The sequence below is a fragment of the Neolamprologus brichardi genome, chromosome 1 (assembly GCF_056152115.1).
Source record: "Neolamprologus brichardi isolate AB-2024 chromosome 1, ASM5615211v1, whole genome shotgun sequence".
Lineage (NCBI taxonomy): Eukaryota > Metazoa > Chordata > Actinopteri > Cichliformes > Cichlidae > Neolamprologus > Neolamprologus brichardi.
In genome coordinates, this window is record NC_142104.1 from 8,838,975 (window position 1) to 8,863,126 (window position 24,152).

Genomic DNA, 24,152 nt, shown 5'->3' on the forward strand with positions numbered 1-24,152 from the left:
ATCCAGCTCAGTCGCATCAGTGTAGAGGCTTTAAGACTACAGGTTTGAAACGTATAGGGCGATAATGGGTTTTATTGGGGGGAGGGGGGACACAAAAAAAAAATCCTACACTTGAAAACGTGTCATCAATGCGATAATAATCTGTTTCTCTGATAATTTACAAACTACAAAATCATTTGTATTTGTTAAATGTATTTATTTTTTTATTAATTGTATGAACATAGTATGGATCTATGTGTTTAACATTAGAGCCCATATCTTTGAGTCCTATATTTGAAATGGGATAAGTTGTCGGGAGGTGGGTTGGGGTCGGGCATGTTAGGATACAGGAAGATGCCACCTTTTTATTGTTGTACTACTACTTTTTTTTTTTTTTTTTTTTTTTTTTGTTCCACTGACAGTTGAGTGACCAAGTTACTTTGAACAATTTAAGACTATTTTACAAGTCATGTGGTGAGAATTTTGTATTAATGTGGCTGGTCTACCTAGTTTAAGAGAGACTATTTGTTTTACGGTTTATAAATCAACAAGAACACTTCTGTCATTGCAGTACAGCAACTAAACTGTAGATGGAGTTATTGCTCCAAGTCTTAATCCACAGAGTTTGGGCTTGTATACTGCATTTGGGGGTTTTTTTTTCCCTTTTTTTTTCCCTTTTTTTTTTTTTTTTTTTTGGTTTGTGTGTGATTGTGATTGACATAAGCTTGGTGTCTCGTCTGAATAGGCAGCTGCACATAGCAAACTTTCAACTTGAACAGTTTTTCTAGGAGGGAGTCTCACACCGAAGCACAGTGCAGTCCCCTCGTCATCTACCTTTCTCAGAAGTGACAAGAGTCACCCACAGTAAAACAAGTAGCCAGCAATAACCACCACCTCATGTTATAGAATGCTACTCCACAATGACTACTGTAGCGACACAATGTTATGCTCACCACAGAGCTACGTTATGTGTTTAGATGGAGCAGGATCAGGACACTTTTAAGTCAACTTACTGTTATTTGGTGTTGAATTATTTTAAAAAAACAAACAAACAAAAAAAATCTACAGTTCCACTACCCTTCCAACACCTCACTCATCCTCAAGTACTACAGCTGAGGTTAAAAATGCAGTATAACAGCGCTGGTCTTGTGGTCGACAGACAAGGAGAAAGGTGAATCAAGTTGTGCCATCTGAATGTCCACTGACCATGTTTCTTCACTGCAGGAAAGCTTTAACCCCAACTGTACTCATTTGAAATGTTTTTCTGCAGCTATTACAATCCATGCAATAAAAACCATATCATTAAACCATATGTTGAGACAAGTTTCTGGTCTGCTTTTGACTTTTATTTTGAATTGTCTGCCTCTTTGCTGACTAAATTAAATAATTGTAAGGTCACTTAAAATGAAAAGCAGCATTGTGTTGGGGTGTGAGAGGGACATCTCCAGAGGGGAGCGGATCTGAAAGTCTCCAAATTGGTGATCGAGAGCATGAAATTAACCAGTGGTGGAAGTTGATCCAGTGCAAATACTCGTGTATTTGACTGAAATGCTTTTATTTTGCATGCAAATATTGTTTGTACCTTATACTCCACATTGTTTCAGTGATTAAAGCTTTAAAATGTATGAACCCTACTAAAAATGTATTGAAAACTTAAACCACAAGGTGGCAGCATCTTACCAAAAAGTTTTATTGTAGGCAACTACGCTAACCAGCATTACATTCTGTGCAAGTTTGAAATTACAGTCTTGAAAGACATTTTTATGGTGGTTTTAACAAAACTGCACAGACGTTTCTAGTGTTCTCAATAAGTACAATGACAGAAATATAAATGCTGTACAGATGTTAAGTTAACATCAAAGATAATTGCAGCCACCGTAAGCAAAAATAGTTTTAAACTCTTGTGCAAAACTACTCTTCACACAATACATCTCTCTTAGTTCATAGGACTCTCCTGCATGAGCCTCAAAATAGTAGCCAATGCTTTCTACACTATATTTAACCGGGTCTGTGGTCTCTCCCCCCCCCCCCCCCCTCGCCCCCCCGCCTTTTTTGGGGCTCCCATCTTTGCCCAATGTTGAAAAAAGTCTGGTTAACGCCCCTGGTGTGTGACAGTGATGGAGGAGGGGCGTGCTCGCTTGGCGCAACGCGCGCACGGGCAATTGAAGAGTAGAGAAGAGGCGCACGGGGACCACGCACTCAATGTGCACTTACCGGTTCGTTTCTGTACGATTTATTTCCCGGAAGACCTTTAAGTCTCTCAGGTAAGATGCGAAACTCTTGTTTGATTTAAAAAACTAAACAAAACAAAAACGATCCTTCCTGACACATTAACACCTGCATGCTCAAGAGAAGGGTAACTGGTTGCACGGTGAAAAAAAAAACGGTTAACACAAGGATGTCTCAGCGGAAAACTTTCCATCTCTGGCAACACCTTTTCATTTAAGCCGAGGTTTACATACATGTGTAAATTTGTCGAAGTCTAAAGTTAAATAAAATGACACTTTTCTTGATCTCCGCATCGATTTTCCTTGACGCGTTTTTACCTGCCTGCTCTTGTCATCCAGACTGCAAGAAGTTGAATTGGTTTGTTTCGGAAATGAAGCTCCTCACTCCTGGCTCGCTCTAAGCGAGCTGCCTTTGAGAGTTAGAGCTTCAAATGTTCATATTGAAATCCTCTTTGTCACATATTTAGTGCGAGTTTGTTCGAGTTGTAGGTGGAGAAACTGGCTGAAACAGTGAGAAATCAAAGTGGATTTATCCCCCTTGTTCTAAACGGGCTTTCGGTCTGCCATGCGTTTTTGTCAAATGTGTATCTCCTTGTATGTCACCGGGTAATGACTGGTAGTGTTTCTCAATCATTTATCGAGCGCACCCATCCAAATATAACCAGTTTATTTACTTCGGCATGGATTAAACTCTACCAGTGATCCTGTGATGTCTTTTCTCCGTTCTTCAAACCAACAAGTGCATTTTAGGGAAGGTAATATTTGTTTTTAATAAGTAAGTTGCTTTTTGGCAGGCTGGATGTTGCTGATTTAAAATAGTTTTATCCCTTCAAATCTCTTCCTACAACATATGCTCCCCGTTTCTACCACGAATAGTGCCCCTGTCAGTGCCTGTATACTCATTTCAGAGTGAAACTGGCTTTAGTCCTTTAGTAACCGGAGCACAACACAGTACGTGCTTCAGAAAGCGCTTTACTGTTTGAGTTTAAAATCGAAATTGAATTAGATTTATTTACAAATCAGTTTAAAAGGATCTAATATTAAATTACGTTATCTGCACTTTTAAATTAGTGGTCATTAAAACAACAGTTGTGGAGCTGTGCTGCGAGATCCCAGAGAAAGCAGCATGAGTCATTTTTAATGAAATCAAAATAAAATATTATTAAAATCGGATGGTTAGTTAACTTCTCACACAGTGTTCGTCCATTTCAGATATCCATCTATGAGCTCAGATTTCATTTAAGTGGATTTAAAATGACCTTAAATTGATTTTAATAATATATAAACAATACAGAAAAACGTTGATTCCCATGTCTCACTGACCACAGTTTTCACTGGGGCTTCTTTATTTTGCAGGAAATGGTCCGTGTATTATTTGGGTGCATCACAGTGAGTGTGAGTCTTAAAGTTAGACATATTAATAGCTATTTTTGTTGTTGTGAAGTTCAGTCTGTTTCCTAAATAGAAAGCAACCGCACATTGTCAGCCCATGTGTTTATTGAGCCAGCAGTGTGCATAATTTTGCCTGAATGTAATGTTACAGCATAGGTGATGTGATCTCTGAAGGCAGAACATACAGGACATAGTCTTAAGGGATTATAATGGTTGGCTGATGTATAGCTTTTCAGGGAAATGTGTTTATGTGCACACAGTCCACTCGCTTGCTTTGGTCTGAGTAGAAGATTAGACATCCGCTGAACAGATTACATACACAACTCGCAATATATGGCTTCACTTGAAATCGGTCTTTGTGATAATTTATTGCAAATAGTTTGAGAAATGATATGTAAACTCCATCACATCTGAGTATTTACTGTTGCACTTCCTCAGCTATTACTTTCCGTAAAGTGAAGCTGCAGCGAGGTCATTTCTTGGCATCGTCAGGTAGTTTAAACTGTGGATGAAGGCCATATTGCTTCTCCTAAGAGCCAGGAAGAGATTGTGTAGCTGTACAAGTGACTTCTGAAAACACCAATTGGCTTTGTGTTTCTTCTCTACAAGGTATGAAAGCTGTTCTGGTGATAAACTCTTTACTTGGCTTAAAAGCTTCTTCTTTTTTTTTTTGTTTACGCTGTGATGACGTGTATAAATGTGTAAACCCAAGAACCGAATGACATATGCATTCCTGCCATCATATTCTGGGTACATGGATAGGCTAATTCTCACGTTTCTGCTTGTTTGAGCCTACTCACTGTTACTGACTCCATCGGGATAAGAGACATAGCTTCTGTGGGGCGGCTGTGTATCACTTGCTTGATTACTAATCTGATCCCTTTTCCAATTCTCATAAGTACAGGCGGCTTATGGATTGACCACTTGCTGTTATTTTTAATGACATCACTTTGTTTTAATTTAATCTAGGCAGTGAAAAACATTGAAGCCTAAAATGGTGAGATTAACATGTATAATGGTCAGTGTAAAATATCTGTGAGCAAGAGAAATCAAGGGGCATTGTTTTGACGTATGGAGCTCATGTGTTTTAATGTAATGGAGGGGTTAGTCTATGCAGTGGCAGTGGTGTTAAATTCTTGGTCATGGCTCAGCAGGTGAATGCGTTACTGCAATTCCCTAAATAATCCTAACCTGTTCACAGAAAAGCTGTAATCTAAATCGTAACCTATACATTAGCATTGGCCTCTGGTGTGCAGTTATCCTTTGTGATGGTATGATGTATGTAATTTTGACACGATGAAAACTGTATTGTAATTTTGCAGATTGATTTTACAGTTTGATGCACCCAGACAGGGTTTAGCTGTGAGTGCGCACAAAAAAATCCCAAACTAAAACAAAACAGATTGTGGGGAATGACACCAGGGTCTGCTTTGTGATGAGCCTCATAATAACTGGTAGTTCAGCTGTTTTGTGTTTCTTCGTCCTCTCGCGTGGAGCCTCAGCTGACCATGTCGCTAGTATAAGAAAGCAGTTCCCAGTGTGTGGTTTCAGTGCTAGCATGTCTTCATCAGTGGGGTTTGTTGAAAACCATTATTTTTCATGTTATGTATTCGTAGTCTGCACAGTCATGCATCCTTAGTAAAAATATTAATGCATTGGAGTAAAATGAATCCGGTCATTTTGTAGGCTAACGTAATCAAATTTATTCAAATTTGCATCCTTTGGTTTGGTGTTTATCTCATTAAGCTGTGGCCAATTACTAACTCCACTGTAAAATTTGATGATAATACTGTGAAACACTATTAGCAATTATCCGATAGCCACACTGTCTGTCTGTTATCAGTAAGGTAGCGGCTTGCAGCTATGGTTGAGTAATAAAGCTATAACATTAATATAGAAGGTAGGCAGCAAATGTCACCAGACAGTGTCCATTTGACAGGACATAGTATGTCCAAAACACTCTATGTCCCCGTGGATATCAAAGATGGTATCGGGTATCAAGTATTTTCCTCGGTATCAGTATCGAGTTTTGAAATTCAAGTATCGTGACAACCCTGGTTAGCGGATACCTGAGTCTGTCTGGTCTCCAAACAAAGGGTGGGCAGTATAGCCGCAAAATGATACCACAATATTTCAAGAAAATTTGCGATAATGATATTACTGATCTTTTCATTGATCCTTGTAGCTTACAGAGAGCAGTAGCAAGCTTCAACATTGTTATTGTTAAATGGTATAACGGAAAAATCTTTTCTACCTGAAATGTTACATTTAGGATTGAGCTTTTGAACCACCTGGGCCGAGCTAGCTTTTCCACCATGTAACCACATCCCTAATTTCTATCCACCTTTGCTCTTCCTGTCACAATGGAGTGCAGCCAGCGACACCTGGTGGAGTCATTTGTTTATATTTGTTTTGCACATCACCAGCTGTGTTCAACCTTTAGTGGGAACAGTTTTCCTGTATATTATGTAAAGTATTTTGTTTTGTTGGAAGCTGTTGAAGTAGCTCGGGTTTTGCTAAATCGTCCTCGGAGGCTGACGCACGGCTCTTGCCTTCAAACTTGCCCAGACTTGTGTCGTTGTTGAGCACACTGTGGAATTTAAACACGTGGTTTCACGGTAGCAGTGATATTTCGATTTGACATTTATTAATAATGTTTAATTGCAGACAATATGACATGGCATAGCCCTACTCCAGACGTTAACAACAGCTACAGAATCTTGTTTTTGTCATTTGAGCTGAATGACGGCCTATATGGACAGAGTAATAAAGCAGAGGGCTTGGGGAGAAGAGTCATTTTAGGGCTTGGTAAAATACGTTACTGTAACTGCATTCCAGCTATCCATTATAACCCTTCTGTGTTGGTTTCCAAAAACACTTCTCTGGCTATATTTGTGTGAGTTTCACTTCACCTTTGGTGTAAATATAACTTCAGTCAGATGACCTGTTTGGTTTTTTTTTTGCTGCAAACATTGGAAACCACCGAATTAAATTGCATAAGTGTTCTGCAGAAGTATGGACACCTACACGCCTCAGTTTGTGAAGGAAAAAAAAAAGTACAGATAACTCAATATAGGTATGTAAACTTATGTTAAATGCACAATGTAAATGGGCATTTGCAGTGTAAATGGTGCCTTTCTCTTCTAAGCAAATGAAAGAAGATGAGTGTGCCCTGTTTAATTTGACCGCTCCTGTGTTTTGAAACGGGTACACAGCGTTATCATCAGCGCTGAAGAGAATCTTGCTGAGTTGTGCGTGGCTTACCTAAACGCACGCATATATATAAATGAGCTAACAGCTATGTGCAACATATACTCTTGGTTTGTGCTTGACAGAGATAATGACCTTGACAGGAAATGTGGGGAACCTTTACCGGATGCACAATGTGACTTCTCACAGGTTTTTCTTAAGAACTAGAGTTGACACCATCTGTGAAGCTGAGAGGAACACAAGCTGTCTCTTTGTGCTACTTTCAGTATCGTTCTTGCTTGGCAGCGTGCTTATTTCTCTTTTTGGCTATAATGTTTATTTAAAATAAATAAATAAGCACGTTTTTTTCCATCAAGAGTGGGAGCTGGCAACACAGAATAGCACAAGAACATATTTAACGTTTTTAAATACTAATACATTAAAACCCTGACCAAATCTCAGGAAGCATAATTTTTGAATAATCATTTTAAAGTACATGTCTGATCTCTTTGAGTGTATTGACATGGGGTTGTGTGTCAGGATAAAGCTATTTTCCCTCTTTACTGTTGAGTACTTCCTTCCTATCAGTCTCAGTAGAGAAATTCCATCCAGATTTGTCCTCATTAAACACGCACGCACACACAGAGGCAGTGTTTCTTACTAATAGGCATTTTCTGTTGTTATTAGACCTCATTATGTTCTTAAAATGCTTCTAGCCACTTACAGCACTGATAATTTCTCCAATTTCTCCCCTCTTTCCTGCCTTTTCTCTCTTCGTCGCTCATTTTTCAATCTCGCTTTCTCTCATCTGCGTCGGAGCAGGCTCTCTCGTTTTGCTGTCTCTCCCTTCAGGCTCGAAAGGAGGAGGGTTCCTCTAGGTGGACAGTGTGCTAATCCTCGAACACACAGTGGGGACTAATAGGACTCATTAACTCTCGACGCTAGTGCTTTCACCCAGGGATCACAACTAATCCTTTTTCGGCACAGGCTTCATCGTGCATGCTGTAAATGCTCGTTTGCTTTATCCTCTCTTGCGCGATTTTATTTCTTGCATAATAATAGAGACAGCTATTTTTTTTTAAATTTAACAAAAACCATTGCTACAGAAGGGGTACCCTGCAGTCTGATCTTAGCTTTAAACATCATTTCAACTATACTTCTGACGTGGTGCACTGATAATAAGCTTTCGGTGACACGTGACAGCTCAGTGTTTAAAGCATGGATGTAAACACAGCTATAAAAACAGAGCAAAAACATCGGTCAGTGAATCAGGCCACTTACTGTCGAGCGCCAGAACCACCAAGCTCTCCGGATTGTTTTCACACTGCTTGCACTTGTTCCATCTATTTAAAGTCAACCTAATCTCATCTTGGTCTTAAAAAAAACACGAGTCCGTGGAGAGTAGGGTGAAGATGACGTCTGGTTCGGCGATGTCTCTGAATCAGTTTCTCCCAGAATCTTTTCCCAACAAGATGTTGTGAAACTATAGGATGAAAAGGATGAGGATGCCACTGGGACAGGGTCTCTAAAGTCAACCAAAGTTCAAAGGCTGTTGTCATTGACGTCACCAGAATCATGGCTGACAGAACATTGGGCTAATACTTGGTTTTATTGCCCAGCTCCTGTGACAGTTTGTAGTCTAAACTTTAGTAGATTGAAAGACAAGAGTCCAAATGATTATGCATTCTGTACTAAGTGCTAAGCTCCAAAATCACGCAAACTATAACTAATCCTCGACTTTTCTTTGGAGCCAACCTGAAATGACAATTCAAGGAACACGATTTGGGGGGGGCTTCTGCATTGCTTGATTAGTAGGAACTCATTTTGAAGGTGGCACACGGTAGTGGTGGAAGGCGGAGGAGTGTAATTAAAGTTAATAGAAATATTCCTGGGCATCAAGAACAGCTCAAGATGGAAAACAACTGACAGTCAAAAATTTTAAGCTCTGTTTATGCGGCACTTTTGTAGAAAATAGTTGCTGTCAAAGTGGTCAGAAATATTTCAGAATTCTACCAAGCTCTTTGTAAACTTTTGTCTGGCGGTGTGACATTCAGGGTACATTAGAGGCATGTTTACATGTCACTTTTTCTAATTTTCTGTCAGTTTGGACACAAAAAAGGAAATTCAATCTTTCGTATGTTCGGCAAATGTTGAGTTGCCTTTTTAATTGCACTAAATTTTGATCTGTGGCGTCTCTGAATTACATTTCGTGGTAGGGTAGTAGAGTGCTACTGTGTGTGTGTGTGTGTGTGTTTTGAATTTCATCATAGTGTGAAGCAGAAATAATAATTTGTGGTTCGAAAAATTACTTGAAGATGGTAAACAGGGTCATTACAGGAACTTTCAATTCACGCAGACATACAATCACGGTTTCAAATTAGTGCTATTAAGGTTAAGTAAAAGAAATTTTCATAATCACTTCGGGAAAGAAATGTTAAGACGACCTGCGAAGCACAAAACCCGATAACCTGTGGCTTTCCACATACTCAAGTTAAAAGAAGGAGCCTGTGATATTTGGAGCCGTGTATTTTTAGGAAGAAACATCCAGGACAGGTTTGTCACTTAAGAAACTTCTTCAGACTTTACTGCATACATTATAAGAGAGAGACATGGCACACAAAGGTTCCTGAATTTAACTCTGAGACTTTTGCAACAGCAGAAATGGTGGTAAAAGTATAACTTTCGTGCAACGCTCACATCTGATTTAATCAGTTATTGCTACATGTGATTGCTTTTTTTGCTGCAGTTCTTTCGACTCTGTGACCAAAGAAATCGGCATACGTTTTAGACAAACTATGACTTTACCTCTTAAGTATAGCTAGAGCAACAGCTGGCTGTTTGAAGAGCAAGAGGATGAGAAATCCTAATATGGTTGTCTTTGCTTTTTAGTCATCATTATTACACCCACTTTTTTCTAGTCCCACTCTGTTTCCATTCCTTGCCCTTGCTGCCCATTTCATGACTGTCACCGCAAAAATGTGGTATGCATGATAGAACTTGCCCTCTATCAAAATGAACTAACTATCAATCCTGAAAAACTCTGTTCTGTTAATGCACATGATAAGATCTCCAAGATTTATTTCAAAGATTCTCATATAGTGAGATTTATTCTGATCTACCTTAAAACATGTTTCTTTCTACAAGTGCCACTTATTTTCTTCTTAACTTCTCTTGTTTTACCCTGTGATGGGCCGGTGAGCTGTCTGTGGAAGCTTGTTTCAAACACTGAATAATGAAAACAGAATTTGCTATCGATAAGTCAAACTCTTGGTTTATGATTACAAAGTTTGAGTTGCATATATCCAAGTTATGACTTACTAACTGAAAATTCTGTGAAAATTCACATTCCTTTGCAATTGTGACTTATGGGTGGCAAAAAAATCCATGTATTTCTGAAAATGTTTTTTTTTAGTGTTAATTAACTTCCACACCTGTTCAGGAAGTCCCTGCCTCTCACCCAAAATAAAATGGGATAGGTTCCACTTGATCCAGACTAACTTGATCAGCCTGACTATAATCAGGCTTCACTTAAACGCTGTTTCCCTAGTGATGAAATGCAGTAAAAGCTTTACTGCAAGTTACTGCAAGTTTTAAACCAAACCTAAGAATAGAGGGAATGCACCATCACTCAGCTCACTTGACCACAGTTTACAGTGTAAAGATTTCTGCAAACATACAAAAGAAAAACTGTTGACACCACAGGGATGAAATTCCTGCCAACTGTTGCTTCTTCCAACCTGTTTTGGCTCTCCTGCAGCTTGTGCAGCCGTTGATGTGTGGTGTACGCAACACAACCTATAACTAAAATGAATGGATTTGCCCATAGAGCGTCTACTTGTCAGCAATGTCAGATCTGGCTTTTTGAGTCAAATATCAGATCAGGGGATCAGGGATACTGATCTCATGGAGTATTTATGTTAGTCTCCCAGCTGTTTTGCGCACTATGCACTTCAACACTTGACAACCCACTGTGAAACTTTCCATGGTCTGCCACTTTGTGGCTGAGCTACTGTAGTTCTTAAATGCTTCCACTTTGCAGTATCGCCACTTACAACTGATCATGGAATATTTATGAGGGAAGAAATTTCATAGACTGACTTGTTGCAGTGTTGGAATCTTATTACAGCGCCAGACTCAAATTCAGTGCGCTCTTTGCTTTCACAAATGTGCGTAAAGACAGACTGTGTGAAAATGTGTGTGATTTTTTATTTTTATTTTTATTTTTTATACAGTTGTAGCAGCGGGACTGAAAACACTTGAATTCAAAGATTAAGGAGAGTTGTCCAATACTGTGAATTCTGTGCCCAAATACAAGCAACAAAATGACAACTGCATGAGAGTGTTTGCTTTCTAAGGTTATGGAGAAACCCCTTTAGGTATTGCTGTTGGTGTTTTATGTGCTGTTTTTCAACTTTTGAAGTAGGTTTTTAGGGAAATAAATGGTAGGACAGTAACTACCGTTACTGTTTGCTCTCTTGTCATCCTCTAGTGTCCAGTTTCAATCACACTTGTTCAAGACTACTAATGTATTTTGCCAGGAAAGCTCTCTAGGGGCCATAAAAGGCCATGCCCTCTTAGTTTTGCTGTTTGGAGAGGATCAGTGCTGCTGAGATGGGATCTTTGGAGTGCCATTAGAGAAATGCCTCTTCACCCCATTTGTTAAATTGTTCCATTTCCTGGACACCCTCCTCACTCACAGCGCTTTTGTGTCAACACTCATTCTAATCTGCCTTCAGCAGTTGGGTGATAAGATAGATTTTGATGTATGTACACAGTCAAAGCAAAACATTTGCCAAAAAGAGCCAATCGATACTATATTCAGATTTATGAATCTTGTCTAATGCGCCTGTGATGTACTGGCAAGAGATTTGTTGGCTGTAAAATGTTTTCGCGTCCCATGGATACATATGAGAGGACCTTTTTGTCTCTTACTTCTTGATCGAAAGCCATATTGAACATTGAAATGCCCTGCAGCTGGCATGAGGCGATGCCTGCCTCCTCTGAATGCTCGTTTGAGTTTGGATGGTGCAGATGTGTGGGTGTCCTGCTCTTTCTCTCTTACTTTTCTTTTTTTTCCTCCCAATTTCATTTTCAGAGTATTGTGCTTGCTGTGGTTCAAGGACATTATGTAATGCTTATAAGAGCACCTCATCTGGAGAAGTGCCATTGAGACACAGAGTTTGCAGAACTCATTTTAGAGATGAAAACTTGCCTGTGAAAGACATTAGTAACTAAGGACACTGAACCGAAAAGGAATTCAGCAGGTGAATAACTCTAAGACAAGGAAAGTCTTTATTTTTACCAATTTCTGAAGGATATGTAGGGAGAGATGCAATATTCAATGATATAATGCAAATATTACTTTTCTTACAGTTAATTTGCTCGGTGTATATATATTTTTTCCTATAGAGCTTTTTAGCCTCAAGCTTGTAGTCATTTAGCTGGTACACAGCGCTGCTCTTGGTGTGTGCTGTTTTGTGTTTGTGCATTCACATTTTCAGAACTATGTGGTGTTTGCATGCCACAGGGAGGCTTGCGGCACTTTCCTGCTCCAACAAGCTGCTCATTGTGCTTGGCTGGTTAATGAGTGATTAGCCAGGATTGGCTCTCTGTTTGGGAAGAAGAGCTGGTAGATGACCTATCGAATGAATAGTGCAGAGACTACGATAAAAGCTGGGAATGCTGTTGGAAAAATGTCAGATGGGTCTTGGGGTGCACAATTTAAATTGGAATAGATAAGATTATGTTTCGGGTAAACTGAAAAGCACATGCCTTTATGTAAATGTCATAGATGTGCCTTATCTGGTCAACTAGGGTTATTCGAGGGTTATTCAAGTATTTTTATATTTGGTTTCCAGATAAAATGTTGACATATACAGACCCAAACTGCAAAAGTACAAAGCTACAGCATAATATCAACACTAGCCAAAGCGGTGATCATGAACTGTAACGAAGATTTATCCAATTTTGGCAATGGAACAGAAAACGTTATCAGATTGTTTCATAGAGTAGTATGCTTTGAGTTTTTGAGTTGTTTGTGCGATGGTGGCATACTCTTTGTTTTTTTTTTATTTTGTTCTGGTTTTTTTGGGGGGGGGGGGGGGGTTCTCATGCGGTTAGTCTTTATTCACCCAGAGACAGCAAAAATATATGTACCAAAACTGAACTGGGGTGGATTTTTAGAAATATCAGTTGATAAAGTCATCATTTTGGCTGACGCATACGTCAGTGCTTGTCAACATATGAACAACAGAATTTGAAACAGGGGGAAAAAAATACAACTAAAGAGTTATCTGTACAATGCCCAACTGCTGCTTCAATCTTGCTCTGTTCCTTTTAGATGTCCCAATGCTCCTGCAGCCACTTGTCATAGTGTTGCCTGTAGAGAATGACCTGCTTCCAACCTCTCTCAGCAAGCGTAAACTGCCTGCAACATGTCAGGACTTAGGAGCAAAGCATCAGCTCTGGCTTAAGGGACCGCCTCATCATTGGTCTGTTGACTTAACCAAAGTTACTTGGCTATGTTCTCTTTTGGGTTTACTCTAAAGCATGGGTGGAGTTTACAGCCATAACGTAATTTATTTCAACAAACACTGGTCCACCTGTTGCACTGCAACTGCACTAGACAGAAGGAGACAAATACACAAATAAGAGGGGTGTCCATGTGGTTGATGAGAATCTGTGACTATGGTAGTGGTGACACAGTGGAAAGATAACTCATTTGCCAAAAGGATTTTGAATAATCGTATGTAATTGCTTCAGATGCTGTAGGGCAGGGGTCCCCAAACCCAGTCCATGAGGGCCGGTGTCCCTGCAGGTTTTAGATCTCACCCTGGGTCAACACACCTGAATCAAATGATTAGGTCATTATCAGGCCTCTGGAGAACTTCAAGACATGTTGAGAAGGTAATTTATCCATTTAAATCAGCTGTGATGGATCAAGGACACATCTAAAACCTGCAGGGACACCGGCCCTCGTGGACTGGGATTGGGGACCCCTGCTGTAGGGCAACAAAATAGTGCTCTCTTTCGTGCAGTATTAGCATAGCTATGTAGGAAACCTGCAGTGTAGGAAGATGACAGACGAGTAAGTGACATTTACACCAGGGTAGAGAAGAAAGGTCTTGGCCAGTATCCCAAAAAGTTGATTCTGTTCATCTGGACGTTGCGTTTTCAGTGGAAGAAACGTTTCATTACTTACCCAAGTGACATCTTCAGTCTCAGTTGACTGGAGGTCTTTTATTCACATGTACTGTCTATAAGGTTGAGGAAACCTGCAGTTAGCCAGGACTGAAGAAAGGACTTGGATGAGTGACGAAACGGCTCTTCCACTGAAAACGCAATGGCCAGATGAACAGAATCAATGTTTTGGGATTTCCTTACCTGGAAGATTGAGTAGGCATTAGGATGTCTTAGCCAGTATTTTTAAGTATTTATAACTAGTTTTGTTAATTTGAGTTTTATTGTCAGGCATAATATAATAAATAACAGGAAAATTCATTGATTTTTGTCAAACAAAGCAGTATTGATATACTTTACTTTTTACAATTTATATAAATTCGGAGTGTTTAAAAAAACAAAGTTATTATTTTTACTGTTTATTGGCACATCCTACTGTAATATCACTGTCATAAATAATAACATTACAATCTGGTAGCATCACAAACCTCATGTAATTGGGGATTCCCCAAAGGTCTCGATGGGAACACCCTGTACACGTAATGGGCAAATTATGATTTGATATCCTCCTTTTCTCTCTTCTTTAATACAATTCTGTCAGACGCTTCCTCCTTTAGAAACAGCGTTCTACTTCCCCACCGTCGCACCATAGTTTATCTTCCGATTGTTTACATTCTCTCTTTAATATTGCAGGATCTTTTCATTATGATATAAAGTGCCTTCTTATTAGCCTCTGCACATATATAGTTTCATTGAATGCTTCTGTTTTGTTGTGTAGAAAAAGAAAGCCACCGTCTTTAAAATATCATTTCTTTCGCATACGCCACACTCACTTCATCCTTTGTGGAGCTGTCACATGGGTCACTGCCAACACCATTTGGGAGGCAGTGGTCCAGTGGAGCAGCCCAAAGCTTCAGGCTCAGGTGTCACACGGTCAAAAGACTGGTGTTCTGTTAACGCATTGTAAGCTCATCTATTCTGGCTTGGTGATCTGTCTTCTAGTTGATAGTTGTTGTAGCAATAAAGATTTGTGTTATGCTTTAGTGGCATCTCTCATTTGTCAGTAATCATGGAATGGATTTCAGTTTTAGAGCCTTTTAAGGATCATTACTGCTCCTCTTGATGACAGGAACCGTGTGTCCATAAATGAATAATAAATGCTTGGTTCTTATCTGCATCTGTGCTTATCTATCCCAAATAGATTCACTGTTTGTCTTGACAGGACTTTAAATCTGTCATTCCTTTCATAACAGCATCTGTGACTAATTATGCAGTGGCTGCAGGATCCTTTTTTTTTTTTTTTTTTTTTTTTTTACAAAACTGTCCTTGCACAGTTGTTAGGGAAATGAGTCACGGTTGTTAAGGAAGTGAAATGGTGTGCGGTCGACTGTATGTCGCAGGGTATGACTGGCCTTCATCTGAGAGCTCTCAGAGCACTCAAAACCTCTGCAGTTGTTTGATGTTTGAGCTCTGCAGATCTTCATTCACATTTGGAAATAAAGAGAAAATATGGGAACAATGTAGCAATGTGATTGTACGGCTTATGTTTATGTATATCTTAATTGGTTTTAGTGTGACAGAGCAATCCAAAATTCATGGCAGCAACATCCGCAGTCAGTTACTCTGCGTTGTGTGGTAAGTGTGATCAAAGCAATGATTGGTGACAGCTGACAGCATATTGAACAAAAAGCTCACTGTGTTCCTCTTTTACACGACTCGTGGGTGATGCAAGAGTGTGTCAAATACCAATAGTGTGTGTGTGTGCACCATCTCTCAACACAACACAACGTTTTTAGTTAACCTTTGTATCACTATAAACAAATATTTCGATGATTTTAAGAAATTGGGAAGTTATAGTGTTTATAAAACTCACTTGCAGACTGTAAAAGCTGCTTCTTCGGTCAGTTCAAGTGAAGTAAAAAGCTAGCAGACACTAAACTTTGACCAAAAGCTATGCCCTTTCACTGGATTTGATTAAGTCACTTGATTATGATAGTTGTAAGTTTATACATTTGCAATTTTTCTACATATGCAGTAAAATCAAACTGTTTCCGACACATAGACTTTACTTCTTACTAGAGATGGACCGATCCGATATTACGTATCGGTATCGCTCCGATACTGACCCAAATTACTGGATCGGATATCGGCGAGAAATAAAAAATGTAATCCGATCCATTAAATATCAAAAAAGCACCTCACAAAACTTGCTACACTGCGTAACTCGGCTCATCACCGTAGCACGTAGCAGCAGTGTGCGTCACGTGATAGAGCGGCTGTGTGTATTTGTAGCCTTGCTACCAAACCAGCATTTCATCTCCGAGGAAGTTTTCCCAGAGAGAAGTAAAGCAAGTGTGTAAGTTCATCTCTGATTGTTTGTAAAGCATTCCCACTTTAAGCTTAACAACCGATATATGGAGCGACTGCCTCTCTCTCTCCCTCTCCTGCTGCTACTTCAATCATGAAACTGATCAATGATCAGCTGATCGGCTTTTCTGTCGCGAGTCCGTCTCTCTTCTTTGTTTTTGGCCCACTTTGCACCAGAAAGAGGAAACCAGCGGCTGAACAACAGCAGCACGTTTAACCTTGATAAGCTGTTGTTAGAATTTATTTAATATTACTTTCTACACCAGGATCTTTTTTTACGTAGCTGACAGCTGGTAACTGTGCAGGGGCGGATCTAGCAAAGTTTAGCCAGGGGGGCCGATAGGGCATGAACAGGGAAAAGGGGGGCACAAAGACATACTTTTCTTTCTTATTCTCATTTAAAATGTCTAGCTTTTAATAAATAATTATCTGAATCTTACACACAAAGTTTTAATATGATGTAAAATATATAGAAGTCCATTACTGTATATAGTAACTGTTAAGTCTAATATACCCTAGTAAGCTATACTACTTTTTCCTTTGGGAAAGTACCATCTGTGCAGTCTGCAATTCTGTAGAAGAAAGATGTTGAATCTATTTAATTATTCTTGAAAAATAATTTATTTCTGTGCATTTTTCCCCCCTGCATCAAATTAAATTTGATTACATCGATTAAGCATCATAAGGTGGAGGGTGGTTCCCTATTTTTTTTTTTTTTTTTTACTGGGAGTTTGCAACCCTATTAGTTAGGTTGCTTAATATTTCTGCTAAGTACTCTTTAAAATACCAGAATAGGGAGGATGGAGTAGGTTTAAGTTTATTAGTTTGATCAGTATTGCTGAACTATGAAATATTTTGGGCGCAGTGTATTTTTTACATACAGGTATAACAGAATAGCTCTAGTGTTGTTATTTATTTAAACTTGAGTATGAACTTATACAAAATGCAGCAAGATATTTAAAAAATGTTTTATTGATTAAGAAACACACTATATCGGATTCATATCGGTATCGGCAGATATCCAAATTTATGATATCGGTATCGGTATCGGACATAAAAAAGTGGTATCGTGCCATCTCTACTTCTTACATTAAAAAAACAAACAAACAGTCAAATCTGCAGTCAAATAAATTTTGAACATTGGAATCACTCTTATTTTGGAAATTAACCAGCTAGTCCCAGCCTTTCCTTTCCAATGTTTAACCCCTGGCTGGCTCACTGGGAACCCTTCATGTGTTAGCATCCACAGAGAGACCTTTGACTTATTCCACCATCTTGGGCAGCTAATAACTTGTCTATCACTGCTGCACTGCTGACATGTTCCTTCTATACTATGAAGATGTGCACTGAGGTTTTATTTTGAGTCATTTTCACTTTTTCGTCATAGTACTGTTGCTTCTTCAGGTTTTGTTTGTTTTGATCTATATAGATATTTTTTTCTGTCCCTGGATGATCTGAGGAAGTAAAATAATCAAAAGAACCATCACACCTAAAACTCTAAAGACTGATTTATTCTGTGGTGAATCTTTGTAGGTCCTATAATGTAACCTATGCAAGAGCATTCATGCCTGGTGCATTATGCATTAATTAGAGTACATGGTAGAAACAAAGAAAATGCTGGGACTTTTTTCCCGTGCTGGCTCCCCACTCTTCAGTACCGACAGCAGTGGGCTGCATGGAATCGATATGTAGTTGCTTTTCTAAGAAGGTGCACATGAGATTATTTAACACGGAAGTTAAAAGCCCATTTAAATATTTTATTCTCTAGCTGATCACGTCATGTCTGTCCCAGGAGCAGTCAAACTTTTGTTCTTAAATCAGTAGTAATTTAAACTGATCAGTGAGTCATTTTTAAACCAGCGCTTCCAGTATTTTGCCTGGTAGCTCAAGAAAAGTTCGATTTATCAGATTAAATAGCTGAAGTTGTTCTTCTAATATGCCAGATGCACGCTTAATAAATATTTAACGAAATAAAAGTAATTACACATGTGGAACTAATAACCCTAAAAATACTAAAATTAGTTCAAGGTTAGTTTCAGATTTAATCAGCGTTCTTACTGAAGGATGTTTTCCATCTTTCCACAGACTACTTATAGAAACTATCCATTTGTTAACGCTTTCTTGGGTTGAACAGTAACTTTATATTGCCCCTGTTTAAACATGCATACAAAATTGCCCTTTCTAGATGGAGTTGGATGTCATTATAGGACAACTGGAGTCATGCACAAAACAGGGTGAGTTCTTCACACCTGGATGAGCTTGTCTTTATGCTGCACAGTGTGAGACTGTGACTCATATTTGGGAGGGACTGCAGTGAAACTGAAGCAACTCATGTCCGTTCCTTTGAGAGATCCTGCACAGACAGATGCTCAGTAGGAGTAACCTTGCTTTCACCCAATACAGCCGAAAACTCTTCTTCCCACTCAACCACAGAAACCTCAGAATTGGTACTGCTGCCTGAAGACATTCCTGACTGTGTAGCTGTTCATCAGCAATGCTTTTATGGACATTTCTTGGCTTACAGTGGCAAAACATAAGGGGAGGTTTTTGCAAAATGTGTAACTGTAAACCTGCCGCATACTTTCAGACTGCCAACAACAAGGCCTCCATTCAGAATCGGAAAGAAAGCGTGAGCCAATGTAAAAGCCTACAATGAAGTGGAACACAGACTAAACACAAATCGGATGCCAGTCATATGGGGAGGCTGATACAGGAACAAACATTTTAAGAGTGCTAATGAAGACACCCGGCAAAGAGACAAGGATGCTATTAGTCAGCCCTCATTTACTCCAGTCATCCATAGCTCCCAGGAGGCATTTGAGGTAATGAGATCCCTCTGTGCTCTTTCTGCGTCACTCCCACTGTCTGACCTCTCTGTTGCTGGACAGCTGTAATTGAAGGCTTAGCAGAATGCGCCGTGCCATGCAGCACTTATAGCACATGCTGTCAGCATTTCTTTCGCTCATTACACGTGTATTATTTTCCACTGCATGGCTATTTGTCCCACACATGTACAGCAGGGAGTCACTCAATCAGTCTGGTGCTGAGACTTTTGACAAGTGTTTGGCTTACTCCAATAGTTAATAATATTGTACTTGTCTCCATGGGAAAATGTCTCATCTATTTGACCTGTCCTAACCACAATCATACAGCAATCATAGAGCAAAGCTCGTGGATCTGCGCCAGTACACAAGCGTGAGCCTTGTGTAAATGTAATGGCAGGATTATTCCTGCCTAACGTGTCAATCTTATGGTGTGGGAGGAAAAGAGAAACTTGCAAATGCGGTGATGCAACAATGATAATTACCATGCTACTATAGAAGGAATCAAGTTTTCCTCTTTTCCACTGCTGGGGTATTTTAGAATTTAAAATCCTTTCCTGAAGGGGAATTTGTCACTCATGTTCTGTGGGTTGGGAGAGTATCGCTCAATACAAAAGGTACATTTACCTTGCCTAATATTCAAGTGCTGAAAGACCCATAATACTTAATACTTTCAGCTGATTACAGTAGGGTTACCCGTTGACTTGCACGCATGCCTGCTTGACTTTAATCTGGTGTCAAACTCGAGGCCTGCACCCAGTGCAGGACACATGTCAAACTGAACTGGCGATCATACCCTTACCTCACTAACAAATATGCTAAAACACATTAGCATGGAAAAGGTTGGAAAAGCTGATCCATAAAGCAGACCATTTCATGAGAGTTTGGACTCACAGCAGAGCTGTGCAGCCCAGAATCTTTATTAATATTATTCCTCGTATTATTTTTTACTGAAGCTTGTCGAACAACCACTGAGTTGTCATGTTCACACTTGTGAAATAGGCAATGTCTGTCATGAATCGCTGTGCAGCAGGCAGGAGTTGGACCCAAAATGCAGGCACTCAGGCACGAGGTTTAAACACAAAGAACTAAGCTTTATTTGCTGGCAGGAGAAAGTCATACAAAGTAAACTAAACTGGAAACTCACAGGGAGATCCACACAGCATGAGGGACGACGCAACACTGACTCAGAGAAACACAGGGTTTAAATACACTGGGAAGTAACGAGGGGAATGAGATACAGAAGGAGGGCACAGCTGGGGGAAATCAGGACTGACGAGACAAGGAAAGCAGGACGCATTCACATAAGACACGGACCTTCAAAGTAAAACAGGAAGTACGAGATAGAGACGCGAACTTGACACGGTGGAGACAGCAACTAATTCAATTCAATTCAATTCAATTTTATTTATATAGCGCCAAATCACAACAAATGTCGCCTCAAGGCGCTTCATAGATACAGAGAAAAGCCCAACAATCATATGACCCCCTATGAGCAAGCACTTTGGCGACAGTGGGAAGGAAAAACTCCCTTTTAACAGGAAGAAACCTCCGGCAGAACCAGGCTCAGGGAGGGGCGGCCATCTGCTGCGACCGGTTGGGGTGAGAGAAGGAAGACAGGATAAAGACATGCTGTGGAAGAGAGACAGAGATTAATAACAGATACGATTCAATACAGAGAGGTCTGTTAATACATAGTGAGTGAGAAAGGTGACTGGAAAGGAAAAACTCAATGCATCATGGGAATCCCCCGGCAGCCTACATCTATTGCAGCATAACTAAGGGAGGATTCAGGGTCACCTGGTCCAGCCCTAACTATATGCTTTAGCAAAAAGGAAAGTTTTAAGCCTAATCTTAAAAGTAGAGATAGTGTCTGTCTCCCGAATCCAAACTGGAAGCTGGTTCCACAGAAGAGGGGCCTGAAAACTGAAGGCTCTCCCTCCCATTCTACTTTTAAATACTCTAGGAACAACAAGTAGGCCTGCAGAGCAAGAGCGAAGTGCTCTAATAGGGTGATAACTAGAGAACTAAGAAACAAAGAGACAAACCATAAGGTAGAGGACTCTAAGAACCGAAAGACACAGAGGTAAACTCAAACATGCAGACACAGACTTACACAGAACAGAGGGTACACAGAGAAACATGAAGGACAAGGGATCGAAACTAGAAACCATAGAATAACTCACACAAGTACAATAATACAAAAAGCACAAAGAACTAAACATGCTGGGTCAGGGGACCCAGGACCCTGACAATGTCAAGCTTGTAGGATACCTGAGGATATAGTTTAAGTGCTCAAGAAACTACCTGGTACCAGACCCACCTGGCCTTTTTGACGGCCATGTCTGGCCCATCTACCTGAAACATAAGAACTTCATCCAAACAAACGCAGATGCTGGTAGAGCACCATATGTTGAAACAAGTAAATAGCTTTGAGGGACATTAAACTATCAGTAGTGTAATGTCCCTACTGATAAATCTGTATTACCACCAGTTATAATATTTAGCTTTGTGAAAAAGGTTGATCTTTTAGTGTAGCTTCTAGTGTAATATTATTTTGTTTAACTAAATTGTATACTATTCAGAAGTAGCTTTATGTGGACCCAGTTATACATGAGAAAGCTATGTGATACTTTATCAACTCTAAACTGTATGTAGGTTTGTGGTCCTTGATGTGAGTGAGTTTGACACCCTTGGAGTAAATTGCAGCAGGTTGTGTGTTTTTTCCTCTTTTAAAAAAAAGACTTTTCAAAGAGAATTGATCCCTTGCATAGCATTTGTATTTCATGTAAACTCTTGAAGAAATAAGAGCAGCACAGTGCTGGCAATAACTACTCTGAAGAGATGATAAATATCCATCTTCAGGGAGCTCATCAAACATGCGCTAAAGAGATAAGATGGCCATTGAGGAAGACAAATGCATAATGATTTCATAACTGTAGCCAAAGTCCCACAGCTATTCTGATTAAATGGGCGGTGCATGTAAACACCAAGCCACTACTGTCAACTCACCAGTCGTGTAATAGCACTGTTGGCAACTTTTGCTTATTCCATGCTCTTGGGATCAGTGTTCCTAGTGTGCTGGGTGCGAGCGTCCAGAGACGGGGTGTGTTTGACAGCAGACGTTGGTCCTCTTAATTTTGGGCCAGAGCCAGGCAGCTCTTGGAGCCTTTGCAGACAGACTGACTCCTCCCTGCATGTAAGCAAAGTGTCATATAAAATCTCCAATCATGAGTTGAATTCCTGAAGCCGTTTTAATACACCCTGTTTATATTCTTACATCAGATTTGTAGAAATAAAACAAAAAAAAAGGAAAATATTTTACAAATAGCTGCTAAGATTCATTTTAAGATAAAATTTGTTCTTAAAGTCAACAAAGATTCGTGCAGTGAGTGCATAGATCAGAGCCATGACTACTCCATATTCCAAATTTATTTTTTTTTTATATCAATTTTTAGGAGGTTAACACTAACACCTACTCTGCCTAAATCCCACCACTGTACACAGATGTTTTGAATAACAACGAGTTTGTGCTTGCTTCCTGGCCTCCCACCCACAAGCATTGCATAAATAATTTTTCTACAGGGCGAAAGCATTTTGTAAGACTCTTATTCTCTACTTGTTTTTTTTTTGTTTTTTTTAACCATCTCAATTATGCATTTAAAAATGTACATTTTGAACTTTTGGAAAATACCTGCAACAGCCATTGCACAGAAACGTGAGGAGGAGGAGCACAGTGGCTAAGTTCAGACAGCCTAATGTTGACCACAGATACCGGGAACAAGTTTATTCAGTTCACATGTATGAAACTGCCGATATGCTGCCTCTGATAAAAAGGCTACTTTTTCAGTTTGCAGAATTTAAGATGGTTCTGATTACTCGGAAACCTTGGTCAGAGATTGGGAGCTCTCTGTCATACCAAGTAACTGTTTCCATGGTGGAAATTGTTACTAACTAAGAGGTGTCCTCTTGCTTTTGAAATTTCTTTCCACACATCTCTAAATACTGTGCTGACATATTCTTGGTTTGTTGTGCATGCACTGCATGATTGTGGTTTAAGTTGATCTCAGTATTACTGTACGAGTGTCCACTGAAACATGTTTCCACAAGAGTTTTTTCAGTCTAGAAAGAAGTTGATTATAATTAGTTAAATCATGAACTTCTAGCTAGAATGATCTGTAAAAATGGGTATTATTTGCCAGTAGAATTGCATTAATATCAAAACCTACAAAACTGTAAAACAATTCTAGTGCAGCACATAATGCAAGTATAAGCTGGCCCCTTCCAAGTTGTAATTTAAAATTGTACTGGTGGTTATAGCAAGAGCAGTAGATGATGTCAAATTAACTCTTTTACTTGATTTGGCTTCAAGGTAACGTGTATGTGTGCGTGTGTATCAAGCTTTAGTTACATTGTTTGTTCAACCTTTTTTATTTGTTGATAAATTGTGATTGGCTGATTCACCCTGTGGACTGAATGGGACAGCTCCCAGTTAACCTGTCAGACATGATTTGGCGTTTACCATTGGGCTGCTGTTTATGTCAGTCCTATATTCTTTATTAAGGCCATTGCATATTTATATTTCCTTTTTACCTCACTCATTTTCATCTTTCTCATAGTGATCCTTCAGCACCTGTTTGGGGAACATCATTTTGACCTAATAATTTCTTTGCCTACTAGCTTCACAGCTGACAGTACTTCCTGTCAAAGCTCCTGCCAAAAACGACCAGCAAGAAATAGCAGCTGTACTAGCATGCTACGTGTTTGAGGTGTATGCTATGTGCAAACTTTAGTCATATGAGTCTAGAAGTCTTTTTTTATATCAGCAGGCTTTGTGTGGGATTTTAGACCTTCAGCTTTCAGGTCACATGTGCATTCACTTTCATTGTTATTATCCCTTTGAACTTGCCTTCAGACAGACATTAAATCTGTACTGTACATAGCACCACAGCTGTGGCTCTTACCTTTCCTTGTACTTTGCAGTAATGTGATTTCT

General features: G+C 39.5%; 1 protein-coding gene across 2 annotated transcripts in view; it reads left to right on the forward strand.

Moving 5' to 3' along the window:
• The first annotated feature begins 2,156 nt into the window (after positions 1-2,156).
• adcy7 (adenylate cyclase 7) overlaps positions 2,157-24,152 on the forward strand; it is a 67,722-nt gene continuing 45,726 nt past the window's right edge. For both annotated transcript variants that reach the window (XM_006779772.3, XM_006779775.3), the window contains exon 1: positions 2,157-2,243. The gene's annotated coding sequence lies outside the window, so the exon portion shown is untranslated. The remainder of the gene's footprint in view (positions 2,244-24,152) is intronic.